Here is a 7,277-nt window from a genome sequence, read left to right as displayed (position 1 = left end):
ATGTTTTTATGATTTGATTATGGGATACTCTGATATTAAACCATTTTGAAAACATATTTGTAATAATTATCGGTTTTTGAATGATTTAAAAAATTTTAAATTGGCTTGAATTTTATGGGTGTTACAAGTTGGTATCAGAGCCTTGGTTTGAGTGAATTGGAGGAAACACTTGTGTGTTTCCAGTCTCAAACTAAAGACAAGATTTTATAATGATTTTTTTAAAATAGTTTTCAAAATACTAAAGGAGGATGCAAGTGTACGATCAGCCGGAGCCAGCAAGTAGACCCCAAAATACCTTACTATAACGTCCCAAAATTCAAGACTAAAACTTTCTTTTAATAGAACATTACTTTAAAGCAAAGTCATCATTCCAAAACATAATCAGAGTATTAATTTCCAAAACACATGTTCGTTATAAGAGTAAACATTCCCAGGCTATCTAATCTATGGTGTGTGCCACGCGATCATCCCGAGCTCTTCCCTCCGCTACCGGAAGCACCTGAAAACAAAACTGAAAACCGTAAGCACGAAGCTTAGTGAGTTCCCCACCCTACCACATACCATGCATAACCACATATTGCACATACTGGGCCACGCCCGTTATCCTGGGCCTCGCCCGCTACAACGGCCACGCTGCTCCAGGCCCCGCCTGGCTTCGAGCCCCGCTCGGATACAGATCTGTTTCACTTAGGCCTCGCCTGTCACAAGGCCTCGCCCGCTAACATATAATAGCACATAATCATATCACATCACATAAGCTAAACACATACTAACGTATCTTGTCCCAAGGCCTCGCCTGTCTCTGGGCCTCGCCCTTGTCCTGCTACTGATGAGCCATGGAACCCCGTCCATACTCCTGCTGATAGTGAGGTACGGGCCCAGCCCACTCTCACTCCTTCCCTAACTTGGGCCTCGCCCCTGATCTACTGCTAATGAGATGTGGAACACCATCCACACTCTGCTATTGGTGAGTTACGGGACCTCGCCCATACTCACCTCCCTACCAGGCACATACAAGTATCACACAGACAACAAGTATAAACTATCACATAAGCCATTCCTTCGGCACCCGCCCGCTATCATTGGACCTCATCCTGAATATTATACTAGCATACTGTGCCTAGGGCTAACCCCCGGGTCTTCTAATCATAACTACATGGGCTGACATTGTGGTCGTAGACCCATTCACACAAAAGGGAAACTCACCTGCACTGGCTGAACTTGTTGATGATCCCACTAGCCGCTTCCCGGCAACTCTCTGAACTCCTGCTCCATTCGCTCCCCGAGCTACCAATATCAATGCAACACTGAGTCTAACTGACCCCCGACAAACAACCAAGTCAACTCTGGTCAAAGTCAAAGTCCTGGTCAAAGTCAACCTTCCAGGTCAACCCTACTCGCCGAGTCACCCTACTGACTCGCCGATTTCATATGTTCAGAGTCCTTCCATTCGCGACTCGACTCACCGAGTCGGTCCATGACTCGCCGAGTCTACCGATTTTCGAGTCCTGACCTGTCCAACTCACTGAGTCTCCACTCGACTCACTGATTCGAGTCTCAACTCAAAGGGTTTGGGGTTTCTCGACCTGACTCGCCGAGTCCAAGAACAAACTCGCTGAGTCCAAGACAACCTTCAACAGACTCGCCGAGTTGTTCTTCCAACTTGTCGAGTTCCTGCCCAACTTCATCTGACTCGACAAGCTGTTCGTCCCACTCGTCGAGTTCCTCCAAATCTTCATGCTACTCGCCGAGTCCACTCAAAGTACTCGCCGAGTCCATTCAGATCTCCATACATACGGAGGACTTTTGAGTCATGCATGGACTCCAAACTGTAGATCTACCCTTCCCAAGCATATTCCTCACGTAAAGTTGCAAACTTTACGTGTAAAGAAGGAGATCTAGGCAAAATACACCATAAACTAGGGTTTAAGGCAAAGAGGCTCCATAATCAACTCAAGGGCAGATACTTTATGCTTCTCAAGACCATAATATGCTTAGATCCGAAGTAGCAACGTCAGATCTGGCTTCTAACTCAATGGATACCATCATGGCTAAAAAGCCCCAAAACTCACACATAGATCTAGGTGCAAAAGAGTCCAAGAACTAGTTTATTACCTCCAAATGTTCAGAAATATCTTCCCAATCCCAGATCTATAGCCCCTTCTTGCACCTTCAAGATCCTTCTTCCTTCTCCAAGCTTTAATGCACTCTTCAAGGCAACAAATGGCTCAATCAATGGATGTGGCGGCTAGGGTTTGGTGTCCTGGGTTAGAGAGGCAGTAAAGGAACCCTAGGGAAGAGAATGAGGCGCTTAAATAGGCTCCAAGTCCCGAATTTAGGGTTTTCCTCGCACAGACCAGACTCGCTGAGTCGGTCACTTACTCCTCGACCCGGATCCCGCTCAGGCTCGCCGAGTTCCTCCTTGGACTCGCCGAGTTGTCCCTTAAATTTAGGGTTTTCTTTCCTTCCTTGGCCTTCCAGACTTTGGGTGTTACAACTCTTCCCCACTTAAACTAAACTTCGTCCTCGAAGTTTGCTATGGCTAGCCGTCTGCGATCTGCCTCCAATACCCCACTAATTATTCCAACACCAGCTGCCTACCTTCTTTGGCCTTTCGCTCGGTCATTCCTGTTGGATTAGTGTCTAAGTCCATAACTATTTTGGTATGTACTTGACCCAATGGTGCATGGTCCTTTTGGGTTGCCTTCACCAAAGCAACTTGATTGGAGAAATAAATAAAGAGAGAGAGGTTATTATGATTTATTAATATGTTATAAGAATAATATATTAAAGGAGAAATCATATTTGTTTAATTAATATTTGTCAATAATTAATTAAGAATTAATTTTGTGATCAAGTGTAATTAATTAAACTAGAGGGGCTGAATTGTAATTATGTGATAGTTACAAAATAAGGTAAGGATTATCTTATATATATGGTGAACGAATTTGAGGTGATAATCACATAGAATTCGACTAGGATAAGGGTTTCTAAGAGTTATCTTATGGTTGCTTGGTGGACAAGCAACTAGATAAGGATAAGGACTGAAAACCTAATCCCAACCCTATATAAAGACCCCTAAGGCCTTAGAATTCGTGTACTTCTTCCCAAGAGGATCTAAGGACGAATTCTAACCTCCCTCCTCTCTCTTTATACCTTCTCCACTTGCTTATGGTGTTTGTAAGCCATTAGAGGAGTGACACTTGTGACTCTCAGCTTTCCAAGGTCAATTCAAGGAGGAATTGGATTGTTATTGCTATATAACAATCAAGGTATGTTCTTAAACCTAATTACATGTGTATTCTAATTTCCATATGCTAGAATTAGGGTTTATAGTCTTGGATTCAAAGTATGTACAATAGAGAAACCTAGATCCAAGCATTAGGGTTTGTATGAGCACATAGGATGTCTTATGACCAAAACCCATCAGTGGTATCAGAGCCATGATTGGTTTCTATTGTATTGATGCTTGATGTAACTGAAAATTGTTTTTTGGCCTCACTATTCGACCTGACTCGGCGAGTCACTCTTGGACTCGGCGAGTCAGCCTTACTCGGCGAGTTCCAGAGGGTGACTCGGCGAGTCGGTGCGTCAGACAGTGCTTATCTCGGGATTTCTTGCTGTTTTTGCATTGGGATAATTACCTAATTTAGTTAGATTAATATTAATCCGATTATATGATATATTTGACTATATTTTTAATCTAATTGAAGATATTTATCAATTAATAAGATAATTGTTTCCTTATAAGATAATTGATTAATTATTTTAAGTAAATTGATAAATAGTTTTGCAAGAAATCATCAAATATGGATAATTATGTGATTAAAATGTTAATTATTTGTTATTTGATCCTTGTTGTTGTGAAATGTTTCATATTTGGCCCTTTAGGTTTTATAGTTTAAATTTGAACCCCAAAAGTTTTGTTGCTTTGAAATTTAAATAGTTGAAACCCTAATGTTTTGAAAAAGGTCTCAAAACTTGCCCTCAAGTTTTGGAATTTAAATTTTGATTAAATAGTTTAATTTTGATGCATATTTAAATTCTAAACCCTAATGTGATGAAATGTTTCAAAACTTGCCCTCAAGTTTTGGAATTTAAAAGTTGATTAAAAGTTTAATTAGGAATGTTAAATTCTAAAACTCTAGTATAGTTTTGAAAAGGTTCAAATCACACCCTTATGGTTTTATTAATTAATTAAGGTGTATAATTAAAAGAGGTTTAATAAATCCATAAAAGTTTTGGTTTAAAATTTAATTGAATTAAAAGTATAATTGTTAAATTTAACCACCTAGTATTTTGAAAGTATAAAATACACCCTATACTATATATAACATTAAAAGTCTAACATTATATATATGTATGAATAAAAGTCAGTCTTACCGTTAGTAGGCCTCATTCACGAAGCTAGTCTATAAGGGATGTTTAAGGAAATTGCCTATAAAATGGCGATTGAATGGGTATCCACTCTTACCCACCGCACTCTTGACTAGTGAAGGGTCGTTAGCCGAACGGGTAGGATAGGACGAAACCTTCCATTATAAGTATAATGAATTATTAAAGTAACTAAATATTCTCATAAAATTCCCAATCTTAGTTACTTAGGCAAAAGTGAATTGATGCAATTCCATGAAATTACACTATGTGCCCTTGCGAAGACGTTAGTGGAGCGTGTGTGGTTTACCGGCACACTAATTGGTTCTAAGCAAAGGTAGCAAAGGGTGACTCAATGTTTGTCATAGTTCGGTGGAGCGTGTGTGGTTTACCGGCACATCGAATAGGTGATTGTAACATGTGAGGGCACCATGTAAGTTTGCATGGTTATTCACACCCGCTTTGTGATCCTCGGCATCCCAGTCACAAACAAGAGGGGCATATCGAGATTTAAACATGCCATTGAAAGTTCAATGAATCTCAAAGGATCTAGGAGTTTTCATAGGTTTAAAACTTAAATTTCTTTTTCGTTTTTCGTGGTGGAAATTAGTGAATCGTCATTCACTTACCTTCAAATGTTCTGCAATTAGGGTTACAGCATCCCTCTCCCGAGTTGTAGAATATTGTGTTGGGTCCTAGCCTTAGTATCTCATCTGGGTGATTTACTAAGGACTCAATCTATCAACTAACTTGAATTCGTTTTTCTCCCGTTTTGTAGATGTCAAAGTTCGACAACTATGGTCTTCTCAAATCCCGTGGAACAAGCATTCCACATGAAGATGATATTCCACGATTCGATCGAGGAACAAGAAATCATGCTTCACTTCCTCATCATCCTCCAATTATTCTCCCTAAATCCACAAGTTCGAAGGATTGAAAATTTCAAGATCACTCAAGCCCTTTTGGCAAGTAAACATAAAGAAGGAAAGTCGGTGTGTACACACGTCCTAGGGGAAGTCACACATTGATAGGATCCGTTGTCTGTGAAGAGATGGCTGTTGATTGGGTTCTTCAGTCACTTCCCAACTCATATAGTGAGTTCGTAAGAGAGTACTATATGATGAACTACGACGTGACCCTTATAGATCTCACCTATATGCTTATTGCTGCTGAATCAGAAATGATTTGGCGCAATAGAAAAGCAAAGTTGATTGGTGAATCTTCCTTCGAGACCTCTATGGATATAGAAAATGGCAACAAAAGACATGTTATGATCAAAAAGTTTGATCATAAGAGAAAGGCAATGTCTGAAATAGTTTCATGTCATGTTCCAAAAGAGTCAATTTGCTTTTATTGCCAAAAGAAGGGGCATTGGAGACGAAGCTGCCCTATTTACCTAAAAGATCTAAGAGATGGGAGAGTCGAAACGTATGGCTCTAATTTAGGTAAAATCCATTGACTAACTCCTTTAGGCTTCTATTCTAGATTCTTAATACATAATGTGATGAGATTACAATTGATGTTTTGTAGGATCGAAGAAAAGAAAGGAAGCTTAAGGAAGAAGTGAGCAGAATCTAACCGTGAAGGAATGGATTTCGATCGCGTTTCTCGAAGATTAGATTCTTGAGCTACTACTTAGAGTTAGAATTAGATTGCTAAGAAAGATGTATTAGCATAAGTTTTTCAATGAGTTGCATTGTAAGAACAAATTTTTCCGCAATAAAATAAATTTTGACTTTAAATTTTATTTATTTATCCTTACAATGGCGTGTATGAAAAATTGATGTTAAAATGTTTCTATTATTAGCAATAATGAATTTGGTTCTTATTATGTTATTTATGGAAAGTCGAGAATTTACCAAATAGGGAGAGTTTCTCATCGCCCAAGTTTCAATTGGACAGAAACTTGGAATCATGCATCTTGGTTGCAAGATGAATGAGAAATTTCATATTTGGAAATTAGACTAATTCATTGACAAAGAGTCAAGTGAAGGACTAGGAGATCGAGTACATAAAGTTGTGTGTTGATCAAAGTCCACCATAAGAGTAACAAGATATTCGTCATAATTTATTAAAGGTTTAGTAAATATGATTATGCTTATAAGATTAAGTGTAATTCTGAATTGATTGAAAATGTTTAAATCAATAGCAGAACGAATAAGAAGAATCAAGTAGGCAGAAAGATAAAAGTTTCTCCATTCTAAGAAGAAGGGAGAGTACCTTTTATGCTTTATGATAGGTCTTAATGATTAAGAACCATATCTCAATTGATCCTCTAAGTGAGTCTTAGTACAATTGTATGTTTAAGAAGAGGAATCAAGAATTGAAGAAATGGTTAAATCAAAAAGTCAATCATACTTCGTTCCAATAACAAGTCTTAAAGTTAAGATTGTGACATCGAGTGAAAAAGTATTAAAGGTTTACAACATTCATTAAATGTGGTAAGTTGTGATGTCTTGTATAAGACAAAGACCAACTAGTACCAATTTATGAAGTGTTTTGATTAAAAGCTACACTAACTCTTGAATATTTGTTTGTCAAGAAATGTTTTGACAAGAGAATCGTATATGTAAAGGAGTCAGTGGGAGTTTTTATAGTCTTGAAAAGTTTCAAAAAACAAATCAAATAAACCTTATCGATCATCACTAGCACACGAGTTGAGGTTTACAACCTATCGTGATGACATTATTTTGTTTCTATGCCAATCCAATCGAGTTAATTATGCATGAGAGTTCTATGAGTTCTCATTTTGAACGCATAAAAGGCAAAGCACCTTAATCAATGAAAGGTACATTAATAGGAAAGGGTGAGCTGCTTAACTACTTGGAAGACATGGTGGGCAGCTGTGCTACCATAAGGCAAGAAATCAAGATTAAGAAAGTTCGGTCCATATGAGTTTGAAT

The sequence above is a fragment of the Lactuca sativa genome, chromosome 9, assembly GCF_002870075.4.
Source record: "Lactuca sativa cultivar Salinas chromosome 9, Lsat_Salinas_v11, whole genome shotgun sequence".
NCBI classification, from domain to species: Eukaryota; Viridiplantae; Streptophyta; class Magnoliopsida; order Asterales; family Asteraceae; genus Lactuca; species Lactuca sativa.
Note: the sequence above shows the minus strand (reverse complement) of the source record.